The 26,548-nt window shown below is 37.5% G+C and overlaps 1 protein-coding gene across 7 annotated transcripts in view; it reads right to left on the reverse strand.

Annotated features, from left to right (window-relative positions):
• The window catches only part of PLEKHA7 (pleckstrin homology domain containing A7), a 149,072-nt gene that overhangs the window by 104,535 nt on the left and 17,989 nt on the right, over positions 1–26,548 (reverse strand). The window contains exon 1 of one of the 7 annotated variants that reach the window (XM_039707171.1): positions 14,595–14,786. The exons of 5 other annotated variants lie outside the window; for them this stretch is intronic. The gene's annotated coding sequence lies outside the window, so the exon portion shown is untranslated. Of the gene's footprint in view, positions 1–2,101; positions 2,218–14,594; positions 14,787–26,548 lie in introns of those variants that run through there. One more of the 7 variants, XM_039707170.1, reaches the window with a different exon arrangement.

The raw sequence follows: 26,548 nt of genomic DNA on the forward strand, positions 1-26,548 counted from the left end.
ACAAGTAGGGGCAAGTGCAACACTGTCACCTCGCTTCTAAGCTGGCATTTGGTGTAACTCAACGTGCCTCCAAAGAACAAAAGTAAAAAGAGACTGAGGGGTGCACAAACTCCTGGGGTCAGGGTGATAAATGAAACCACTTCCCAAATAAGCTTTCCTAATTAAGGCTTCTAAACCAGAGCTGGCTTGCATTCAGTTATTACCACTGTTACAAGTAATCTGAAATATTCTTGATAAAATATTTTTAGCATCAACACCAGCGTATTAAAACCAGTTGAAGGTCATAAGGATAAAATAAATAAAAGTTAACACTCAGGAAAATATCAAATTCATTCCTAAAACAACACAGAAGTGTTGTGGAAACTCCCTACTTGAATCACTTCAAGATTTTTTATAGTTACAAAATTAATGTATTAGAATCTGTGCATTAAAAAAATGAAACAACAGATCCATCTATTCTTGGATTACATCTATGGGATTTTATTTATTCATCCCCACAGGCATACCTGGACTACTAAAAAGGGTGAGTTTTCTTTTGTTAAAAGAGAGAAACATGGCATACACAGTTTTAATCAATTTTATGTCTTCCCTGCCTCCCTGAAGAAATATTTAATTTGCTTAATTAGACAGATGGCACTTTTTATTACACTTGTATTAGCACTTAATAAATTTAATTTGCATAGAAAAATTTTTATTTTCTAGATCAATTCACATGCCAGTAAATGACAATTCAGGACTACAAACTGAAGTATAATTAAATCTATTCTCTGAAATGTAAATATTTCTTACAAGTATTTCTAAGCAGTGAACTACTGAAACTCTTCATTCTGTGTTGGTGTACAAACTTTAATTACTTTTGGCATTTTCTTCTGTATTAATCTATACTGATCTCACAAAAAAAATTCCTAAGAATTCTTTGTGTCCCTTACACAGGAATCTGTTACATGCTTATTATCGCCATATTATACCCAAACTTGAAGTGGAAGAAATTAAACTTAACCATGACATTATACAATGCACATCTGCCCCACAGTCACACTGTTAAGAACTGAACAGACTACACTGAATTCCAAAAGAACAATTATATTTGAAAAAAAACCAGCCCACAAACAAGAAAGATGAATATCTAAAAGCACCAGGAATGGCAACACACAGGGCAGCAGGGGCCAAGTGCTTTCAAGGGCAGAAGATGCATCTGCCCTTGATGCAAAACAGAGCAGACAAATAGGACATCGCATCTGGCACCAGGAATGGCAACACACAGGGCAGCAGGGGCCAAGTGCTTTCAAGGGCAGAAGATGCATCTCTATGCAAAACAGAGCAGACAAATAGGACATTCCTTACAATGTACACTGGCACACACACCCCAAAATCACTAATTACATCTCAATTAATCTTCTGAATCCTATGAAATTATTCATGTTTACAACATCTGACCACCTAACCTCAGGTGCTTCGTCAGAGGGAAGGGATTTTCTTTTTCCTCCCCTGAGAACAACAAGGATAAAGTGAAGGATACAGATTCAAACTTGGACAATGAAACCTATGACTCAGCATCGTAAGAAAAAGCCAAGGTAAAGCATGATTTGATTTGCAACTAAGCTCTGGGTTGCTACAGCAACTTCATTACTTCAGAAGATATTAGAAATACTTTCATTCTTTCTCTCTCATAATAAAATCTGTTTAAATGCTTTGGAAATCATTCAAATACTTATTTTCTTTGGTAAGAATTAATCATCAGTTTAAAGGCTAAGTCTACAAAGACCAAGAAGCAACCAGGATTTTTCAAAAATCTGGACTGTAACTACTGAGAGAAAGGCAGCAATATCTGGCATTGCCCTAATGATTGAAGATAACAGCACTCAACTTTCAGACAGGTATTCTAATCACAAAGCAAACTTTGCAAAGCACGTCATTAAGTAAACAGTGCACACTTAGAGTTCCAGGATGGAAAACTCAAAAGGGTTAGCAAACCACCAGTACAAAATCCTCATATTACCTCAGGCATTTAGCACACAGGAAAAAATACAGTTTCAAATGAAACATTACAAGCCTTTTTTTTTCCTTTTCTTTTTGGCAAGGACTGAGCACTGATACATACCTAAGATAGTAATTTTCATAACACTGTTTGCAGACCCGCCAGCTCCAGTCAGCCTTCAAGAGTTCTCATCATTAAGCCTGAAGCATTCATAAGCATTCAAAAGTGAAGCACAGCCATTGAAAAGGACCATGCTTGTGCTCTCCCTACTAGCTGGGAAAAAATTCATTAATGCCTTCTCTCCTCTCTCTCTGCCCAGGGGAAGAAAGAAAGGGGAGGGAAGATTAGAGCAGAACCGCCTACACTGCCATCATTTCCTCCCAACAGGCCAGCCACATAGAGGAAAAGCACCAAAACTAGTGCCCATATTGGCTTCAGTGCTTCAGACTGGCTTAAGAGAAACAAACCAGAATTAACTTCATTTATCTAATTGATGTGACTTACATGTGACCCTACCATAACCACATCCACTCAGTGCCATCATTCTCTCACATGTTTTGAGATAAAGGCAATAAATTTAAATCAAGACATATCAAGAAACCATAATTATGATATTATATCCCAGGTAATTCCTAAAACCAGAACACAGGTGTTTAAATGATGCATCATTTTAATTAGCTCTCAGCATTAGTTCCTGGCCACACAACTTCTGTGGTGGAGATCACAGCAGCTTTGCAGAGGTAGGTATACAGACAACCACCTTCTGGGTTTCCTCCCATCTAGAACAAGTTCATCAGCTTGTTCTGTAAAGCCAAATTAAATATATTCTTTCAGGAAAATATCTCTACTCTGATTATTAATGGAAGCAAAGCATAAACAGTTACGGCATGCTTGATTTTAATGGAAATTCTTGTAAAATTGGAGCACTTTATGGATGGGGGGATTAAACCTGTAAATTTCTCCCCAGATGTACAAATTAAAAATCTCTGGACATTGGTGAGATAAGAAATGTATTAGAAGAGCATTGACATGTTCCATGACTCCTACTTCAAAGCAACTAAATTGTCAGGAATTATGTTTTATTTTAAAACTACCTTCAAAATACAAAATTACTTCTGGTCTAAGTGCTTCAGTAAGTTTAATACTTTCCTGTTACCAGCTTCCGTACAAGCCAATCAGAAAACTCACTGTTAGTGCTCTTGGTAACTAAATTTTGTCTCAACAATACACTGTGTTAAAACAATTACCTAATGTGTTATGCTAATATAAGTAGGTCACATTGTTTCAATTAGATTTGCATTAAAGCTCTTCCTAATAAATCTAGCTGCAAGAGACATGCTTGCCTTAATTTCTCTAAAAAGTTGTTAATTTGAAATTAAATATTAGGCAACCCAATGCCACTTGCATCACAGCATATGTATTTTATATGAGTTTTGTTTTGCTGCAAATTCACAGAGAAGCCTTTGTCAAAACCCCATCAGTTAAAATGCGTGACTGAAATTCTTCCTGCATTTGGGAGCAGAAGGGAGCTGAGGGGGATGTCATTTATCACCAAGTTGCTGTGACTTTACTCTCATTGCTGAATGCAACAAAAGAATAAAAGGGAAAACTACCATACTCATTTTACTAAGAGATATAATTCTAAAAATAAGATAAAATAAATTAAAAATCTGTGGAACTGCAAGCCTTGTTTCTTTCCCGATTCACCAAATAGACATGTGAGAAATTAAACCTTTGCCTCAGCTTATATTTGCCTCATCACCACAGGATCAAAAACTACAAAAGTTTGGGAATAATCCAATTACTCCTTACTTACCTTATAAATGAGATATGAAAATACATGCAAATAAGTGGTTCTAGGAGTAAATGCTATACAAGCACCTCCATTAGAATATACCAAGAGGTGAGATCTAGCAAGTAAGTGACAATCTATCCTAACTCAACATTTGTTTTTGATTAATTTACATTTAGTTGCAGGTGCTCACAAAGTTTATAAAAGATAACATTGATCTCTTCTCCCTGCAGAATATTTTAATCTGGAAACATAATATTAGACAGTCACTTAGACAGTAAGTTACTTTTGCTTTGAAATAATATTTACATAATGGTGCACCAGCAAACAGATTCCAGACAGCTTTTCCTAGGGGTGCATTAGACCAGAAAAAAGCAACATCAGGAAGAAGCTGTTGCCTCTCAGCTGAGCTGATAAACTTTCACTCTTCAACTTTATACAAATGTAGCAGTAATTACTCACTTAGCCTGACACCAGTTCCCACATTGTTCATTCCCACAGACTACCTGGGGCAGAAGGGGATGAATGTCTTCCTACAGTGCTACAGGGAATTGCTGAAATCCCAGTGTCCCTCCCAGCCTTCCAACACCTTCTCAGGACCAACCAAAAATGCTTTTTCCACACTGAGCCGCCAGTAAAATCAATGCTTAAAACACCTGGCTGAAAAGGGGTTTTGCCTGTAGGGATGTTTAAAAAACACTACTGAACAGCTGAGTTGATTAGACTGTCCAATTATTTTGGATATTTAACCAACCACTTCTCAGATTCTCCCAGCTTCCACTCTGAGCCACCAGTAAAATCAATGCTTAAAACACCTGGCTAAAAAGGCATTTTGCCTGTAGGGATGTTTAAAAAACATTACTGAACAGTTGAGTTGATTAGACTGTTCAATCCAATTATTTTGGATATTTAACCAATCACTTCTCAGATTCTCCCAGTTGTCCCTAACACCACTTCACCATGATGGTGACTCACTCTTTTTCTCTTCCATTTTCCAAGACTCCTATTGCATCCCCTGTCCCTAACACCTTCTGAATTTAGGAACTGTCTGTAGTATGAAAACTTGTGGTCATACCCAGGCATCTACAAACCAGATTTTTTTTTCAATAGAAGACTAGGATATTCTGGCCATTCCTAGTGGAGTTATCCTCTTAACCTGTTTTTAGTTCTATTTTGGCTTTGTGGAAAATACTGTTTCATATTTTCACCAGCCCTTGAAAACCAGAACTGTCTCATTACCAGAATGTACACAACTACTAATGCTAATTAGTATAAAATTGCATGCTAATTTTAAATTCTAAAAGGGAAAGGTTGATGAATATACTAAAAAAAATTGAAACCCAATGAAGCAAGACCACCATGTTTCCCACAGCATTTAGATTAAAAAAGCTAAAGATCACCTTACTTCATGGTCACTTTAGCACATCTTTAAGTTTTCTCACTTAAAAAACAAAGATGTAAGGGGAGACAGATTAGTCTTTAATGATCAAAAAGGAAGTATTAAGTATAAAATGAGACACAATTTTTGAACTTCCAAAGGATCACTATACTAAGTTAACAGATGGGAACATTAAACCAAGGGATCTGTGTTACTGATGGCTTTTGAAGAGAAGAGAACAGGATTGCACATAAGATGCCTGATGATTTGTGGACCTGTCTTCCAGCTCTGGGACACCATCTAAAATGGAATAGACACAGGATGTATCAATATGGTAAACAGCTTTTCTGCACAGAGAAACACTCTGAAGCCCTGTGAAGCTGTCTGAACAGTTTTCATTAGGTCTAAGCTTTTGGCACAAAAAACATAATTCTCTAAGAAGCTCCAATTAAAATCATAATGGCTCTACAAAAAAAAAATCCCTTTAATGGATTTCTCTAAACCAAGAAAACACATCCCCTCAAGCATGACATGTTTGGTACTATAAAGAAATTAGAGCTGGAAAACCAAAGACTGTGAAACTACTACCCTCTAACACTAGACTTTAGATACTTCAAATTCTGATTTATTCCCATCTAACATCCTAAAATGTCAAAGCCATTCCCAGGTTACTTGTGTTCCAACAGATTAGTTTTGCCATTTAAGACAGAGAAAAGCACTGCAATTCTACTACAGAAGCTTCCAAGTATTTGTTCAGCCTAAAGACACACCATAAACCTCACATCATAAGTGATGTGTTATTATAGAAGACTTTTCCTTCAGTATTGCAGGCCAAAAACAGCATAATAACGATCAAGAAGATGACAGAAGATGTTCTCTGGGTTTTAATCCAAAATGTCAGAAGTACACTGCAGGCTTCACCAGATTTCTTTTTAAAAAAATTAATTATCAAAAGCATAAGAAACACCAGATCTCTCCAGATTCACTTTTATACTACATCTTATTTCCAAATGCTTGAGCTTGAAAGATTTCTAAATATTTTTAACCAATTTAATTACCTAAAGTATGCTATTAATTCTGTAAGGATGCCGAAAAACATTTCAGAGGTGCTTCAATAATCTTAACTGGGAATTGTTTAAATGATGAACAAGTACCACACTGCAGGAACAGCTACTTGTAATAAAATTTCCTCATGATGGCAGCATAAACCATTCTGATGAAGTGCTGAACAACCATGCACATTCCTACTCCTCAAAAGTGAGACCTCAGCTGCTCTAGAAATTGTGTTCATTACGTTTTTCCCCCTCTTCACACTTTTTTACATTACACTGCTTTACAGTCCTCAGATTTAGTCCCCAGAACTCCACAGGACTATCATTCTACTTCACACCTGCAATTTATGAAGAAAGATAAGGTGCTACCATATGGAGTATTTTGACAAGGGATAGTTTTATGCAGCTTCCCCATACATTCCACTGGATTTTGTATCATTTGTATATTCTACTTTGGAAAGTCTATGACAACTGCACAGTCCGCACATCCGTGTGAAGCACTAAGTCAATGCTTCAATCAAGATCTAGGAGTTCTTCTGAAGAATGACCTTCCATCCAAATCTGTTTGTTTTTAGTGTTTCTGCACTACAAAAAGGACAATGTCATGACTTGCAAGATCCCGTTGCCAGAAGGATTCTGAGAATCTGGCACTTTGTCTTACTGACCCTCCACAGCGTACAACTCACTAAGATTTACAGGCAGCTGTATACTTTTGTAAGGCATGAAATTCACAGAGTTAAAAATCTGCATAGATTTCAGTTTACGAACAAATTACAACAATTAAGTCTGTGTTGATTAATCAGAAAAGATCATCACCATGCTCGGAAAGACTTTGTTTAAAAGCTACAATTCACCGAGTTAAAAATCTGCATAGATTTCAGTTTACGAACAAATTACAACAATTAAGTCTGTGTTGATTAAGCATAGGTTTGATATTAAAAAGATCATCACCATGCTTGGAAAGACTGTTTAAAAGCTATTACTGGTGCAAATCACTCTTTTCAGACTGTGCTGCAAGCATGGCTTTGCTGACGCTCCAACTTCCAAAATCTCATTGCTTCCCACTTGAAAAGGTCAGCCGCCCTTAGATCAGTCACCACAAGCTGTTCCTCAACTGAGTTCTATCAAAATAATCTGACTTTTTCAAACCATACAGTAGAGTATAAAGGAATCCAGATCCCTGAGACAGCAGCTGATGAAGAGACAATATAAAGAGTTATGTTTAGCTGATCCAAGGGGACATTAAGCCCCTGGAGGAGAAAAGTCTGACCAGTAAGAATGAGTGATGTCCCCAATCTCCTGCTCAGTTACAAGTTTCATATCTGTTTACAGCCTTTAAAAGTGCACTAAGCCCTCACTCATTTCTTAGAATGCCTACACAGAGTTTAAAGAATGGAAGTGTATCTTGATTTATTTCATCTTCACCTTACTGACTACCTCTGAATAAATATACCTAAAAACCTTACCAGTTTGCAGCTTTTCACTCTTTCTGACTAATTTCCAACTGCTTAAAGAAAGCAATCTGGAGACTCCATGAAAATGAATATAAACTGCCACTCACCTTACTTCTGAATGTCAACAAACACTGAAAAAATCCGTAAGGAGAGGAAAAACGCAAAAACTGTGAGTCGGGTTTAGATAGAACAGAAGCTAGGAGAAATACAAATAAAACATGTTTCTAACCCATGAAATACAAGCTAGATATACTTGTTCTGGCTTGGCATTCCTGGACAGAGCAAACATTGCTGTAACGCCCAAGAGCAGCAGCGAAGGTTTTTGGCTGTAGTTAAGCTTTCCCTATCTCTTTTCCTGTCTTGGCAGTTTTATCTGCACTATGGTAAGAAGGGTGGTTAACACTAATTTTCTCAAATCTGACTCAGATTACACTGATTGAAAAGACTGGCCGTATCTTAATTTGAGGGTTTACAATAAGAAGATTAAAACAAACCAGCAGCATCTTTGTTTTTATGCACTACACTCACTGAGCAGCAAACAAGTACCACATCAGAGAAAAAGTAGCTGTCATTACACCCCATTTCCCAAACATATATGGTTTCTAAGAGAATTATCATTCCTCCAGAAACCTCCTATTTTCTTCTCCATACACCTTTACAGCACAGCTATTTTGGCCAAGACAGCAGCAGGGCTTTATCACATTTCCTCTGCTTAACAGGATTTTTCAAATGAGCAGCAAAGCCTGGGAGCAGCTGGAGCTTCAGAGGAGGATTGCCTCATTATCAGCAGCAAGAAGCAGAATAGATGAAGCAGAGCAAAAAGCCAAATTCTCCATCTGATTGGACAGTCACTAGGTTTAAAAATCATAGCCTAAAATGAAGACTGTTGCTGGTATATACATCTCTGTGCATTACTATATAAAACCAACATTATCATAGGAGTCCTATATGAGTTTACAGCTTTTTGTTCCTTTATGTGACATTAGTTTAGTTTGAGAAACATGACAGCAATTGAGTTATGTGAACTACCTAGATGCAATTAGAAACCACCACTTCTACCAGTTTCAACAAGACACTTCAAAAATATAATTAAATATTCATGGCCATATTGTGACATAAGAGCTTACAACCAGTTTAAAAGAAGCAAGAAGAATTGGACAACAGCCTGTCAATTAAAAAAGAAAAAAATAATGAAAATACGTATTGGGCAAGACAAACTTTCCCTCCCAAATTGTTTTACTCTAGTCTTGTCACTCATTGTTAGAAACTATCAGAAAACACTAATTTTTACACAGATGTAATGTGTGATAAATAGTGCATGAACAATTTTTTTTCAATTATCAGACAGAAGTTTTCATATGCAGGAGATAATTAGTAGAAAACAAATTTTAGGAAGAAAAAGCCTGAAGGTTTAAAAATCAAGAGAAACAGAACATTCAAAATTAGATCCAAAGCACGACCTAACAACTGAAAGCAGAGAAATGCAGAGATAATGCATAATGAATGCCTGACAGTAAACTGATCAGTAAGCAGGAGGTACTCAGCATAAGTCACCTCTGTAACATGGCAGTGAAAAAGACAAAATTCAGCCAGGATACACCATGACAGGTATTTCCAGAAGAGACAAGGAAATATTTTAAGCAGCCTTCAACTGTGTTTCAGCAAGCCTTTATCAAGAATATCATCTACATTCTAGATGATCCACACTTAGAAACCATCAAATAGGTGAGTGTGAAAAGGGCTTTGTGTACCTGAGGAAGAGATCAGGACACATCAAGCACTCCGTCATTTGAAGAAGCCAGGGCTCATGGATTTGGTAAAACACAGCACAAGCAGGGAACACAGGAGCTGAAGCAAAACCAAGATGGTGTCTGAGGCAGAGCAGCTGAAGATGGGACACTGTGACATCTGATAGCCCTCTGTGGGGTGTAGGACTGCTCTGCTCAAAAACAAACCAACCAACCAGGAATACAAATACCAGAAAATATACCTTCATTAAAAAACAGGAATGGCAGGAGACCAACAGATACAAGACTGCCACTAGTTAATGCAAGTCAGAATCTTAAGTTGCCTACATTTATTTCTAACACAATCTAGTATGTACAGGAAAAAGAAAAAAAAGTCCTCAAACAAACAAAATTTTTTAAAAAACCCACTCAGATTCAATTAATCAGTCCATGAGATAACAACGTGATAAAAATCAGAAGACACAACTGAGTCAATACCTGCTTGCAGTCATTAGAAACAAAAGGCAATTCACCAGTATTTCATAACACTGACATGCAAAGAACTTGTTGCTGTAAATATCAATAAATATTTTGGATTCTGCTACATCTCTAAAACCATGAAACTTCTCCAATTGCGCAAACACCTACTTGTTTCAAACTTCAAAACTTCTGAATCAAGAATTCTCAATAGAAGTCTTTCATCTGTAACATATTAGAAGATAATCTGTTATGAGTTTACCCTGCTAAGCTACTGTGCAAAGTAGATTTAACTCTTCTTGTGTCCTTAAACTGCCTTGGTTCCAGCAACAGTACTGGAACAGTACTTGTGTCCTTACCCCCCTCCACCAACCACATGAATGACAAGGGCATTTTCTTCTTGCTGGGAAAGTAGGAGCTGAATTATCATACAAAATTTCATTAGGAATAGACCTTCTTTTGATATGATCCTAAGTCCATCATGTCAGGAATCCCAGCCTGCTCTGGATTCATTGGATTGTCCCAGAATGACAAACCCACTTTGTTGCTGTTCAACCTGCGCAGCCAGGATGTCCAGCCTACTGAGGCACAGATGTTAAAAGCACCAAATGATCTAGCTAAAACTAGAGAAAATCTATTCCTGCTTCATCCATAAAAGAGAAACAACAATACCAAAAATCTTGCCCCAGATTAACCTGCGTAATCCTCATCCTTCCCCAGTGAGGAATCACAGAAAAGCCTAGAAAAGAAGACAAGAGGAGGTTTCAGGCAATCATCTGGTCCAATCTTTTACTGAAAATGAGACTTTAGATGATCCAGAGTCATCCAAACTGAATCTTGACTACTTCCAGCAAGGGAAATTCCACTCCTCCCCTCATCAACCTACTCCAATATTTAACTGTTCCCAAAATGAAGAATCACCTTTGCTGACTGATCGGGGATGACAGTGAAGGCTTGGAATGCTACACTTGGATGGAAGAGTGGAGTGCTTTGACAGCCCCTCCAAGCCCCAAAGAATTTAAGCACAATCCTTGTCACACAGCTTTTCTTAGGTGTGCTTTTTTCAAAAGTCTTGGGGGGAGGGGGAAAAAAGGATGGATTTGCTAAGGTCTTACTAGAAATAAATATATTTCTTGCTAGAAATAAACATAACATTAATTAACATTAAACTAAACATTCATGTATTTTTAATCAATACACCATAAGTACTAGACTTGGCCGTGGAACAGCTGAGAAGAACAACCACACTGGAATAAATTTGGCTAAGAGGAACCTGCTCATTAGTGCTTCAGCAAGAAGAGTCACGCAGAGTGGCATTAGTCAGGGAAATACACATTTCCAACACTCTGAGCCAGCCTGGCCTTCAAGCCAACAAAAAGCTTCTGGCAGGCAGCTCAGAGCTGCCATTTGCAAACAGAGTTCGTATTTGGCATCTTTACTCAGACCCCATCTCCTGGAATCCTGTAATGACTTGGGAATGCATGCGTTCATCTTCTAAGAATGGTCCTAATATTCACATTTTAAGAGGAAAAAAATCTGCCCTGAACAGGCTCAGGAAAAAAAAAAGAGAGATAACTATGTGGGTATAAATAAGGAGTAAGAGGCTGGCAGGCAGCTCAGAGCTGCCATTTGCAAACAGAGTTCGTATTTGGCATCTTTACTCAGACCCCATCTCCTGGAATCCTGTAATGACTTGGGAATGCATGCGTTCATCTTCTAAGAATGGTCCTAATATTCACATTTTAAGAGGAAAAAAATCTGCCCTGAACAGGCTCAGGAAAAAAAAAAAAAGAGATAACAATGTGGGTATAAATAAGGAGTAAGAGGCCAGTAAATCTAGAAAATGTTAAGCAATTCTAAAGAAGTATAGAATCCAGACATTCTATTGCACTCCACAGATGAATTATAATCAGGGGCACAATTATGCCGGTTTTTTTTCATTTTACTCAGAAGTTGCTCCTAACTCCTAAACCCTAACGATTTCCCTTGTATGTTCTTTTCCCTTTTCCCAAAAAAAAAAAAAAAACCCACAAAAACCCCAGAATTTGACCTTGTAGAGATGACCTTGTAGAGGCAGTAGCTCAAAATGAATTTAAGTAAAGCAAAACCAAGTAACATTTTTCAGCTTTACTATTTCTCAGCTGCCCCATCTACCTCTCATTTCTACATACCCTTTTAAAACTAAACAAGCCATATAAACTATTGTCATAAGTAGCTCCCAAAAAAAGTTCCATTCAAGTAAATTCCACAAAGAAGCAAAGGCAATTTGGTGATTTTCTCATAAAGCTGTTGTAGTCCCTGACAACGAAGATCCAAGTAACACACATGGAAAAGTAACCATTTGAGCCAAGCACAGCAGTTTTACAGAACAATTAGGGCAAGGCAATCTCAGATGCCTGCACTGACATTTTTAATTTGACTGTAACTGGCTTGAAGTTTTGCTATAGCATCACTGACAGTAACAGAGTTCTTCAATAGCAGTGGTTTGATTGAAAACAACAAAAGGTTTTTAAAAACAAATATTGACTCACAAATATTTTAGCTCATACACTGAAAATCACAATAAACAATGAATATCTGAACAAACATCTCTCTTACAAAGCTCTCTACCAAAATCCAATACAACAAGCACTCCTCTTCTGGGTTTCCTAAATTTATGAAGTTTCATAGATGTATTATGTTATTTAAGCAAACTGAGCCAGAACAGACAAGCACTTTGTGTGCTCATAAGATGCTAAAACAAGATGTTAAAATTTGGGCTTGCCTTTAAAGGTGCTTTGCCATATACAGCCACTCTTCACAGCACAGAGCTAAAAAGGAAACCAATGCAAAATTCAACCAAAAGTCAAGCTTAATAGAACGTCTAAATTTACTAAGACAGTTTGAAACAACACCAGACTAGAGGCTATGTAGAGCTGCCATTTGGAGGGTGAAGAAATGCTGACAGAAATCTCATGAGATCCAAGAAAGACAAATGCAGGCTCATGGGGTGGAATAAGCCCATGCAGCAAAGGTTGGAGACCAACTGGCTACAAAACAGCTTTTTACAAAGGGCTCCTGTAGGTCTCTGTGAAGAAGCTGAATACAATTTATTTATTTATGACACTATTTTCCTTCCACATCTTGACTTCTTCACTACGTTAGAGCAGGGAAATGCAGAAAACAAACAACAAAAGAATCTATACCAAGGGAGTATTACACACCTGCAGGTCTCCCAGAACAAGCAGTACCAGGAAGGCAGGGTCAGGAGCAGATAGTCCTTGTCTCAAAACCAAGAACTAGCATATCACAATAAGCTGGTTCTCTAATGAGGACTGACAGGCTCCTGCAGAAAAGTACAGCTTGACAAAAAGAATTATGGAAGCCTCTACATACTTTGCCAACTGCAAGTTCCTTGTCCCCATCACCTGGAAACAGATCTGACAAAAATCAGTTTCAACAAAATTCAAAAAGACCCTCCTCACACACAGAGCTCCTTTGGTCCTCTGGGTGCACTCTCCAGAAGACTAGAACACTTCCATTATTTTCATGGAACTGAATGTTCCCACTCTGAATAAAGATGAAGCTTTAACAAAGAGAGAAATGGAAAATTACACCATTGATGCTCATTGTCCATCTCAGAGAGATACAAACACTGAGATTTTTGAAATAAGAAGTACAACTTATTTTTATTTCAAAAATATATGACATTCCCATAACACAGGTTTTGATAAGAATGTTTTCAAATTACATTTTATTCCAGTATTTCTATTTTCCCACTGCATCAGGAATACTCAGATATGTAGCTAAAATCATATACCATTGTATTCTTGGCTAAAACCTGTCTTGGCTCAAACATGTCTTCTTGAAAGTACACATTTAAATATAAAATTTTATACTCTTCCTGCCTGCCAATTCAGAAGGAAGATTTTGTCTAAATCTGACCAATTTGTTTCCTTGTGCAATCTCACTGAATTCTTTCTGAACTATTTTTATAATTCTGAAAACTATAGCCCCTCATCAAAATAGAGACACCTAAAATAATTGCCATCTTGCATTAACTGCAATCTGGTATTTCTTGTGAAAAAGAAATGTAGAGAATCAAATGTGTGACAAGCCCATGTTAAAGAAAATCTCATTCCTACAATTCTTTTTTCTTCTTACATTTAACAGTATTCTGTTATTTAGAAATTCTCACAACCAACTGACACACTGGAGCTTAATTTTGGAATTATTTCTCACTGATTATTTGCCATAATCACCACTACATTCTACCAATATAATTTATTTTTGTAGATAAAAAGTTACTGTTCCCAACTCTCCCCCACCCAAAAGCACAGAAATAGCCACACTTGCTCTAATAAGACTCTTAAGGCTTAAGAAATATTCTAGTAAGTTTTGTTACAAAACAACAAAAGAAAACACCAAAACCCAACTCACAATTCCTACTCTCTTTGTTGGATTTCATTATGAAATAGATGTAGGACAACATTCAATTTCACCACCTCAAGTTAAAAATATGAGTTTGTTTTGCCATCTGTGGAAACTATTTTGCACGCAGTCAATACCACAAAGATCAATAAACCCTATAATGGATTTCCTTCCCAAACCCTTGCAAAATAACTCCATATTAGCATAAAAAGCAGACAGCAGATGATTGCAGATTAGCTGCAGTTTCCAACATGACTACATCAACATCTGAAGAACAATAAAAAATTTATCCTATTTACTCAAATGAATCACTTCAATTTGCTCACCAGGAACTATATATGGCCAGGTAATCCTTCTGCTTTCTGGGACACACAAAGTGTGCCTCCTGTAATTTGGTTTAATCCACAAATGCTTCAAGAACGCTGTCCAGCAGCAGAGTCCCATCCCCTACATTGGCAATAAATGCCTCCTGCAGGAGTGTAAGGAAGGCATGCCATCTTGCAGGAAAGGCTCCCATTGCATTCATCTTTACAATTTAGCTGCCTTTTCTTGAAGCTGTTAAGAAACACATTTTGCTAAATGCCACACCAAGTGCATTCCATGAGATGGAATGTACCACGGTGTCCCCGCAGAAAGCACATCCTCCCACCACTGCTGGAGATTTGAATGATTCTTTGTATTCCTTGTTTAAAAAAAAAAAAAGTACAAAAATATCAAGTTTTTTACAGCAGTAACTCTCCGCGTACCAAAACAATAGCTTGGTATTTCCCAAAGCTCTTGAAAAGGAAATGTCTCCCCATCTCAAAAAGTAGCAAAACAAAGTGCCCCATCGCCAGGAAATTCTACAAACCTAAAGAACATATCAGAACATATCAGTGATCTTACCAGGGTGTCTGCATATTTTTGTGCTCAGTTTCCATAAATAGGACATTAAAGCCTAAACTACGTTAAAAGAACTCCTATCTGTATTCTAAACTTCACAAGACATTAATTTTCTATAAGCATTGGTAAAGTGTCCATTTTTTAAAACAAAAGTTTAATGTTCTTCCAATAAAACTTTAACAAAGGCATTGTTTAGCAAGTTTCTACTTTTTCCTATCTCTGTCAGAGGATTTTTAGAACAGTAAATTCATTTTAAAGCTCACATGAAATCCAAGGTAAGCTTTTGTAAGTAAAACTACTTAATTTTAGTTATCTATTGTTTTTATTTAACTGGAGCTATTTTAGTTCTTCTCAGGGAAGTGACAGGCATAAAAAGCAAAGAGGGATCTAAAAAGATTAATGTAATAAAAAGTAAAATAAAATTACTGCAGATAGGAAGCATATAAACCAAACTTCAAGGACAACTGCCAAATCTCAAGAAATGTCTGCTCTACTGGGAGATGAAAATCTCTAAGATATGCTCTACTTAATTCTCATCTGCCTTGCAGCTCCACTGAACATATCATTTCCCAAAAAGCTAAAAAGTCCAACAAAGATCCCTCTACTGCTGAAAGGAACAGTCCCACCTCCTGCCTTCCCAGTGCTTCCTCTGCACTGGTGCTGTGCCTGAGCATCCCAGCAGCAGAGCAAAGGGCAAACTGAAAGCAGTTTCCCATGGGATGTGTTTCTAGCTGGAGCAAAGAAGTGAGCTGGAGCATCAGGCTGCCAAACAAGTGTTCCAGGAGTGGTCAGGAAAGGGCTGCAAAGGGAAGATATCATGGAGAGTCAGCACCCTCTTCACTGACAGCTCACTCTTGGATTAATTTAAGCCCCACTGAAATTTATTAGCCAGCCAATTTGTGGTGTGCTCATCCACAGCCATCAGGAAAGGACTTTACACCTTTCCATTCAAATGAAATGGAAGTTGCTGAATTAATTTGCCTCTAACTCAGCCATGCAGCAACCCAAAGCTCACTGAAAATCAGCCAGCTTCAGATTAGACCTTTAATGACCTAGAGTGGTGGAAGGACACAATTTGCTTTCCTTGTCCTTTGTTTCCCAGAAATGCTCAGAAACAGGCACATGTTAATTCCTTTGCCTCTCCCACTCCCACACAACAGCTGTAAGCAGCCCTCTGTCTGGTGGCAAAAGCTACTTCAACCAAGCACATAACAGCCCCCTAACCAAAACAGCAACCCAAGAAAGAAATTCCAAGTCCTAGGAAGCAACAACAAAGCTTTCAGGGCAGCATTTAAAGCCTCTCAGAATACACAAGGCATATGGCTATGTTGGAGTGAGGGGACTTGAGAAACGGTGCAATACAGAAAACAAAAATACAAAACTACCCAAAGTCATTTGTTTTTAAAAAAAGTCTTGGCTCTTCTCCCCACACATTTTATAACCTAAAAAAGGTGAATATCTAATGAAATGCTGGGGAAAAAACCACTTTTTTAAATAATATAACCTTCAAAATAGGTACTGCAGTACCCTTAATTATTTATTCATGGGTTTTCTGACCAACTCCAGTTCTTTGTCTTTCACTTAGATACTCCTGCTGACAGTATTTTATTAACTGTTAGATATCTGAAAGCTCACAATAGCTATTGTAAGAAATGAGAAGCAAAACTATTTCTTTGTTGAACAGCATAATTATAGGCAGGCAGAAGACATTTGAGGGCCAAACTCAACAGGGAAAAATAGCAAGATATCTGAGTCTGTGTTCAGACTCCAGTTAAAATCAAAACTTTGTTTAATCCCAGAGTATCTAGGCTAAATAAGAAAAACTCATGAGATGTTACACCACAGAATCCATTCTGAAATAATAATATGAGTTTCAAGGAAGACAGGATTACTGTTTTCATTTATAAATACTTGTTATTCCATCAGTCCCAGAGCTAATAGAGAGCTGAAAATACTGCATAGCCAAGGACAGAGCTCTCCTCTCAGGACCCAAATCAACAAGGACAGCAGTTAACATGTAGGTATTAATTTCAGGATCTTTATTGAAAGCATTAAGGAAAGTTCCTTACCCAAGTGACTTTTCTGGCCCTGTTCCAAAAGACCCAGCATCAACCAGGTACCAGCTGCACAATGAATTGGTAGAGAGAAGCTGCACACTCAGCTTCCACAGAAGACACATTCTTGTATCTCTAAGCATCAATTGCTGAGCCAGTCACTGCATTGCAGTCCCCTGCATTTCACAGTGCAAAGGAAGGAAATTTGGGGGAACCAGTCATCTAATCTAATTTTTGATGTCAAGATCTGTGAAGCAGCCCTGGAAATGACATTTGAACCCAAAAGTGACTTTCTCAGGTGTCATCTCCATGTTACTTACAAGACAAGAAGTAAATCTGTGTATGATTTCTAGCTCATGGCTTCAAACAAGAGCCATGGGTGAGCATCACACTTGACAGCTGGGCAACCACAAAGTAACCAAGTGCCCACAAGACTAAGGTTTGACAAGAGCACAGATTTTAGAACACTGTTTTGCACTCTTATCCTTTGGCAGCTGACATCCCACAGTCATATCAGGACACAAGGCTCCTAGACACCATCAGTGCCATCCCTCTTTCCCCTCTAATGGGGTAAGAAAAACCTGTAATTCTACTAAAAACAGGATTTCAGTATTCTTAGTAAAGACGATTCTAGAAAATAAGCCACGTAAAAATGTCTCTAAACATAATATTAGTGAAAAAAAAATAGCACAAGGAATGACAGCTGCTAAAAGGCAGAACCAAAGCAACACTTCTTCTGAAGGAACAGTCAACAATGTAAAAGCACACTTTAAACTAATCCCACTTAATTCTCCATTAATGCTTTGCTTCTTGGCATTAAATAAAATACAGGGCAATTTAAAAACATTTAAATTATTTGCACCTGTATTTATGAACACTACTGTAAAAATGTTTCTAAATGTAAAACTTTTTAATGGACAGGACAGAAAATAATTTTGGAATTAATTGTAGCAATTTACATTTTTAAATATAACTGTACCATATGGCTTTATATACAAGCAGACATATACTTGTATTTATATATATATAATGTATTTTAATATAAAGTATTCTGCCAATAATTCTGTTCATTCTAAGACTGCACAGAAAAGATTTATAAGCTAAAATATTAACTACCAAAGTAATTTATTAAATTAATAGCTATTGTTCTTCAGCCAAGAGCAGCATACTGCTGAATACCCTCAAGCCACCCAGTATTTATTGAGATACACATAGAATTGTGCAACTTGTGCTGAATACCTGGAAGTTTCTCTCTCATACAACCTGCATATATAATACAAAAAAATTAAAATTAAATATATATTTTAAATGCTGTTCAGCAAGTGCAAGCACAGCTGTGCCAGGAAAGAAGTTTGTAGAATTAGTAATTCAGAGATACTGAAAAGAGTAACTTTTAGATTGGAGCCTTCAGGATCAGATTTAATTAGGAATATCCAAGAACATAAAGGAGGTGAACACCATTAGAAGCAATCTATGCCAAAGCTGAAAGCACATTGAAATGGCTGAATTGGTATCACAAGAAAGTCTGGCCAAGGAGCCTTTATCCACTTCCTAAGGCAGGACTGCAGCTTGTCCTGGATCAGCAGGGAGCACAGGAATCCTGTGCAGGAGGACTCCAATTTGGAAATGATTTTTAAAAGGAAGGCACTGCTCACTGTGTAACTTCCAAATACCCATGGGGAGAGTACACTGAATTATAATTTGGACATTGGATTCTGACTATAACAAAGTTGCCCAGAGTACTTAGAGGAGCTAATTCAAACTTTAAAGGTCAGGGGGGAAAAAAAACAAACAACAAAAAAACCCCAACTCACAAAATTTAGTCATCACACTGAAGGAAAAATGACTAAATGTAACCAGTTTGGAATGACATTGTTTAAGACACTGTTAATCAAAAAATCTGCATGAGAAGCAGGCAAGGAATCTGAAGGTAGTGAGATGGGGAATAAGCCAACCAGAAACAAAATAGGGGGGGGAAAAAAAAAGGAACGAATTAGAGAGTAACAAATGCTCTACTTGATAAATAAATCTAATCCTGTATACTTCTCACTTCCACTTCATTTTTCAAACAGAGATGCATAAACATATGAACGAAAGAATGAAAACTGCCCAAAGCTTAGTTAAAAACAGCAAAATACTGCTTTTAAGACACTTCTTTTTGATCTTTCTGTCCCTTTTTCCACTTCCAGTAACCACAGCCTTTGCTATAATTTCTACACAGCCTGAAAGCCTAACTCTTTATCAAAATGTCTGGCTATGTCAAAGTACAGTATTTTCCATACAGACAGAAATTATGTTTCTTTAATCAAAGTACCCTGTTTTAAAATGCAGAACTCTGACAGCCCAGCTTTCTCAGTTTTAATACATCCCCTAGCATACTTCAGAAAAAGTTAAACTGCAGGATAGGAGAAATGCATGTCAGGTATGTAACAGCATGCAAAAATGATCTGTGACAAGCCTGGGGTTTATGAGATTGTAACTACATTAATTTTCAAGACATTTAGATTTTCCTTAAACTTATTTGAGTGACCCATTATTTAACATTCCTCATTTTCCATCCATTACAATTTCACTTATGAGTACTTCTCACACCTGTCAGCACACTCAGCTTACTTGAAAGGCTACTGTTAAAAGCTCATATAAAAGGAAACAATAAAGACAGATAGTGTGAATTTAACTCAGAGAACAGAAACTTTCTGGAAAAAGTCAAGGCATGAGATTTAAAGCTGACAGAATCAAGCCTTTTATTATTTATCAACCAGCAAATCTTTTAAGTAGGCTAAGCTAATAGTGTGCAAGTACCATTTATCCTTCAACGTTATCCTCTATTTCACACACAATTTTTGCCTCCTATCTTTTCATATGTTTGCTAATACTCACTATTTGTGGGTACTTTGGTAGAAAACCCATCAGTAAGGATGATGCACATTCTGGCAAAACACCACACTCAAGGAGGACTTGCTGGATGTGAGGGTCATGGCATCTCAGAAATGTGGTTCCAAATTCAGGAGCTCTGCTACAAGCAAGGTGTGAGGCTCTCAAAGTGCCAGCTTGACCTTCTAGTTCAGCAGGAGAACATCAATCATTTCAGGAGAGCAATGGGCACATCCATAGCTGAGGAAAAAATGCCCCACACCATCCTACTCCTTTATTCCATGACATTTCCTTGTCTCTCACCCTGTGTGTAGTTTCAGCCCACGCTGTTCTGACTGACTGATACTCGTTCTGTCCTTGCTGGGTCTCACTCTCTTGTCCTGAAGTGCTACTCCACTCTGGCCCCCGAGGCCCAGCCCTCCCCAGCACAAACCACACCACTGTTTACACATTCCTACATTTCTTCTGCCTGGCTGGTGAGCACAGGACCTCCACCACTTCTTCAGCTGATGACAACTCAGCTAACTGAATGGAACTTGTGAGGCACACATAATGAGAGTTAATTACGTTCACATGATGCAACTGAATTTACGGTCACACAAAACCTCAGCCACTCTGACAATTATAGACGTAGCAAATCCTCATGCTCGAGGCAACAAGTACACTGCACTGACTTCAGAAGAGGTAAGACAGGACAAACATGCCTGTGGAAACCCAGGGCGCTGGGAATATCTCTCTGTCTGCTCTGAGGTGTCCTGACCCCCAGAGGAGCACTGACTTTGACCCTCATTCATGGAGAAAGTTTCCTAGACTTCAAGATAGACCAGAATCCACTGAAGTGTAAAATAAATTATAGAGAGTAGTATAGGTGTATCCATTGGAGAGAAATTTAGGTTTTGGGATTTTCAGTATGTTGTGGATGGAAGCAAGATGGAGGGCACAGGGTGTCATCCTGGGTTTCTTCTTCATGGGTTTGGGTGGCATTCTGGAAGGAAGAAGGCTTCTTCTTCCTTCTTCTTCATGGGTTTGGGTGACATTTTGTAATTGGGCAGAAAAGTTCACATTGCGGGTTCTTTGGGATCAGTTATTGGGTTAAAAGAGAAAATAATCCAGGTGTCAGTTCTTAATTGGATAGTTTAGTCTTAAAAGACCTTGCAACAAGAGATTGTTAGCCATTTTGTGCCTTCTAATGAAAAGCTGCTGAACTCACAGTAGTGAGACCATTTTACTGATCAGAAATAATAAACACTTGAATCCGAACATGAACTACTGTCTCAAGTGCCTTCAATTCAGACACACAGAGACCAATACATGCCCAGGTGTACTAACCCAAACCACAGCAGGATGGTTTGCCTAAATCTTCATTACAAAATGAAATGCATGTATTCCTAAAAAGTTTTAGGCTAGAATTTAACCACCTAAGAAACACGTGACATTTTGTAATTGGGCAGAAAAGTTCACATTGCGGGTTCTTTGGGATCAGTTATTGGGTTAAAAGAGAAAATAATCCAGGTGTCAGTTCTTAATTGGATAGTTTAGTCTTAAAAGACCTTGCAACAAGAGATTCTTAGCCATTTTGTGCCTTCTAATGAAAAGCTGCTGAACTCACAGAAGTGAGACCATTTTACTGATCAGAAATAATAAACACTTGAGTTGAACATGAACTACTGTCTCAAGTGCCTTCAATTCAGACACACAGAAACCAATACATGCCCAGGTGTACTAACCCAAACCACAGCAGGATGGTTTGCCTAAATCTTCATTACAAAATGAAATGCATGTATTCCTAAAAAGTTTTAGGCTAGAATTTAACCACCTAAGAAACACATTTGGTTATTAGATAGTTGCTGCTGTTTATTAATGAACAATTTTCTCACTTTGGGTACTTCAGCTACCTAATTTTGATCTTTTTAAGTACTGACAGAAGACCAGCTCTATTAAGATTTGAAACTGTGAACACAATCTATCACCTAATTTCATCATGCAGCTTAAAAACAAAAGTCCTCAACAAATGCCTCAGAATGGATGACAAGTTTGAACATTAACTGCTGAAGAAATTTCATTTTCTAAAAGGGTGATCTTCAAGGTCACTAGCTGAATCATCACTAAATAACCTTTACATTCATTAACCAAGTGAAACATCATCTGTTACATTTCAAGATTCCCCCTCTCATAAAATCCATGAATGAAACAAGCAGTAAATGCATCTGCCCACACCTATAACAGTGTATATAACCAGCACAGAGACAGTACAGACACCTGATTTCACACCAATAATAATAAGTGATGCAGAGATGAAGTAGAAAATAACCAATTGCATGTGCTGAGTGAAGTACAGACACCTGATTTCACACCAATAAGTGATGCAGAGATGAAGTAGAAAAAAAACAATTGCATGTGCTGAGTGATAGGAAAAGCAACTCCTATTTGTTTTAATAACTTCATTATTCTCCTAGTTATTATATAGTTGCAGGAGAGACCTTCTAAACAAGCAAAACTTGAATATGTGTTGTGCTATCGTTCTGGTTTTCTAGTACTTTATGCACAGAAATTGCAAGCCATTCATACATTTAAGGAATGCACCCACAGATACTCAGTTCCAGTCAAACACATATTCTCTCCAGTTTAACTGAAAGTGTTCTTCCCCCTTTCTTTGTCCTTTTTAAACTCTTGGAATGTCACACACAGAGGATTTTACAAAAGTACAGATGCCTATGCCGAGGTACTGTATTCTCTACACCAAACAATTTTGTCTGCAATAGAATGGCAGCACGTGGCATATTGAAAAGCACTGCAAGTGTGCACATGTGCATCCTGGCCAAATTAACATTCCCAGGATTTGGCCCTGGCTTTAAACCACCAAGCAGACATGCTCTAGTTATATCCCGTAATGATACACTGTTTGTTTTCATAAATACTCTCTTTTCTCCACACCAAGTAATTCAGCAATCACAGAAGAGACCAGTAAACTGAGTAATCTTTTAACCACCCTTGGAAAACCTTATGTCCAAACATTTTATATATATATATATAGCTGCTCACATTCTGTACACATCCCTCCGCTAATTCTTTGCCTCTCCTGTTATGAACTGCAAAAAGAAAAAATTTCTTGGGCAGCACATAAACATGACCTTCATTGTTCTAATGTTTGTTTTGTTTGTTCAAAAACAAACAAAGCATTTATGGTTTAAAATATTTCAAACAAGTATTTTTTGTATTCTAGCGTATAAATAGAAAACTATTATGAAAAATATCCAGCCTATTCAGTAACCAACCATCTTAACTGAAGATACTATTTACCAAAACTTCTGAAGGCACCATAAGTCATAAAGAAGTTGAATGCTGCCATTTACATCACATGTATGAAGAAAAGCAATTGTTGTGTTTGAATAAGGCTGACTACAAATACTGACTACAACAGGCCCTTTATCATAGGATCCACGAACTTCAACAGTTTAAAGTAACAATGACATTTTACTGGAACTTGCCTGGAATCTACTCCTTGATTTGCTGGATAGCTCTCCACCAGAATATTTACTATACCAGCAGTATCTCTGTAAAACCCTTCCATCCAAAGCATGCCCTCTGACAAGACATTTAATGCTTATTTTCCACAAATCCAGTATGATTTTCACCTCACTTCTGTAAGAACACAAGTTCTGCAGTTCTGTGCTGATGCAAATCTTAAGCCCTGTCATTTCCACATGTGCATGTGTGGGAAGAGGGAGGGTATGTTTGTTTTTAAACACAGCTAGCATAACTTGTCATACTCCCCAGACTCTAGATGATAAGGAAAAGGTTTTTGAAAGGTATTTTATTGGCAGTATGTATGGGTTTCAAGTCATGTATGTATCTGCAGGCAAGCACATTTGTTGCACGGGGGTCTACCTTTGGACTTCTACCAGTTTCCCCTGCAGTTCAACACCAATTTATAGCAGAATTTATAGAGGAAAACAACAAGGATTCCATGAGTAATCCATGCCAAGCCCCAATTAAGACTTTCAAAACAATAATTACTTGGTGTCAATTATGCCAGCACTTCTTATATGAGCATGCTTTAAGAATCCAAACAGGGCTAGCCAAAGACTGCAAACACTTTATTAGTCTTTATTCATTCAACAGAATCTCTCTAAAAGCATCTATAAACCCAAATCTCCAGCAGCTGTCTACATTTTTTATTGTAACCCTCAGCACTGTGAAAAGAATGGGCCTTTAGTTTAGAACTAGTTATTTTTGCATTTCCATATAGAAACATTCTAAAAAAAGACTTTAAAAGGTTGAGGTTTTTAATTGCCATACGTTAGAGGTTTTTAATTGCCATTCTAGTCTTAATAAACTCTTTTTAATGACTGAAACACTGTTCCTTAAGAGTAAACAATAGGAGTTACCAACACACACACCTTCTCATTGCAAAAAGGTTCAAATTCTGTAACACCCTCAAAATGAAGTTGTTAGAAGACACAGGAGCACTACAGAACCCAGCTGGTTGGGGTTTTTTAAATGCAATATTGTCCTTTCTGTTAACACATATTTAGTTTGCCACCTCCTCATTCAAAGCACATGCATTACAAGAAGGTTTTCACAAACATTTTTTTAAAGCAAATAAAGTAGATTTTCTTTTAAAGTAGAAAAAAACTCCAAAACAAATAAAACCACACTGAGCAATGGAATAATCTAATTACTAGCAAGCAAGCCACAAAAACAGGCACATCATATACAAAAGCAGGAAAAATATACAGGACAGTTTTTTTAAACCCCCCATAGAAAACTACATCAGCAGAATAATTCCTGGTTTTCATAATCAACCATGCCAAATCTAAGTGGATAGCATTATTACAAGTTATTTAACTGATGTTTAGAAATCACTGGTGCCAACATACCCCTCCACGTGAAGGCTTCAGACATCCTCCAAATAATCATGCAGAGATGCTGCAGAATCAAATGACAAAAGCACAGCTGCCTGTTTTCCTGAGGCAGAGCACACCACTCAATAACTTTTAAAGGCACAATTTCAGTATAAATTTGATTTATGAACTGGAGAAAAAAATACCAAATGACTGAAGTAAATAAAGCTAAAGGTCCTTCCCTAACTTCAGCTTTTATGGACAGATATTGTATTGCAAGATATTATCTTTAAATTTAATAACGCACAGGTTGGTTATTTTAAAAAATTAAGGATTTTTTTTATTCTAAATGTGAATTTGGTGGAGTGGCAAAAAAAAAAAAAAAAAAAATCACATTAAAGCTATCCAGCCAATTTTTGCTGCAGACAGAAATTTTGTGTCAACTTTCCAAGCCCTCAATGCTGTTCTTCCAGTATTTCCTAATGCCTCCACATCCCAAGTTTGGCCCACCAACCAAGAGCACAGAGCACAAGCGATGTTTTGCAAAGCTCAAATCCCCATCTTTTAAAAAACAAACCAACAAAATCCTACCACAATCATGTTTTGATTTCAGCGAGATCGGAAAGCCCCTGAAGATCAGTCAAGCTGGCAGAACAACCCAAACCTGCCAGAACAATTCTTCTGGCTTAGATGCTCTTCCTCGCAGCCATGCTTCCCAAGGAATGCTCAAAACCATATGTATTTCAGCTTGGACGTTTTGAAATATAAAAACCTGTATTTCAAAGTGCACACACACACCCCAGGCACACCATGGAGCAATCCCAGCAGACACCTCCATGCACAAGGAGCAGCAACAGCCCCAGCTGTTCCAGAAAAAAGCAGTGGCTCATCCCACGGCAGAGGGTTAAATGGCAGCTGAAGGGTTTTTCTGCCACTTACAGTAGTGCTGATCTTTGGTGATTAAATGCAAACTCTGAAATGTTTGCATAATGATATCTTGCAATATTCAAAGTACTGTACATTGTGTTTATAGTACACTGCCCCTGTTTTTACTGGCCTCATATGCCATATAAGCAGAAGGGAAGGATACACTGTCCTTATTATCACAATCTCCCACACTGAACCACGTTATTTTAAGGTACTGGTCCTAAAAGGAAAAGCAGTTCTGGCATCATTATTTTCTTCAATGTTCAACTTAATTCCATGTAATCAATACCAGATAGATTATTTAAATAAACTTCACCTGACACAAAACTCCAAATGTACCACAATTCCACTCTGAATTCTCATTCTTTATGTAATTACAGAAATCACCCAAAAATCCCACATTATCTAGGCAAACAGATCTAAAGCTGCTTTAGTTATGAAACTAAGGAGCTTAGAGAAAAGATGCATCATTTCAACTGCTTTTCAGACTAATTAAAAAGAAGTGAGACATTTAAAAAGTAGATTTATTCCTTAACAGTTGCAAAAAGTTGGCACAAAAAATGCCCTCTTGTGGCACAGCAGAACCCTGCAGAGCCTGCCCTCGGGTCTTCCAACTCAGCTTTTAGAACAAGAATGTATGACTCAGGGCTTGTTTTGAAACTCAAATAAGATAAGGAAAGCAGGTAATAAAGTAAACTA

This window comes from Passer montanus, unplaced genomic scaffold (assembly GCF_014805655.1).
Source record: "Passer montanus isolate IOZ18808 unplaced genomic scaffold, ASM1480565v1 scaffold2, whole genome shotgun sequence".
In the NCBI taxonomy this organism is placed as follows: Eukaryota; Metazoa; Chordata; class Aves; order Passeriformes; family Passeridae; genus Passer; species Passer montanus.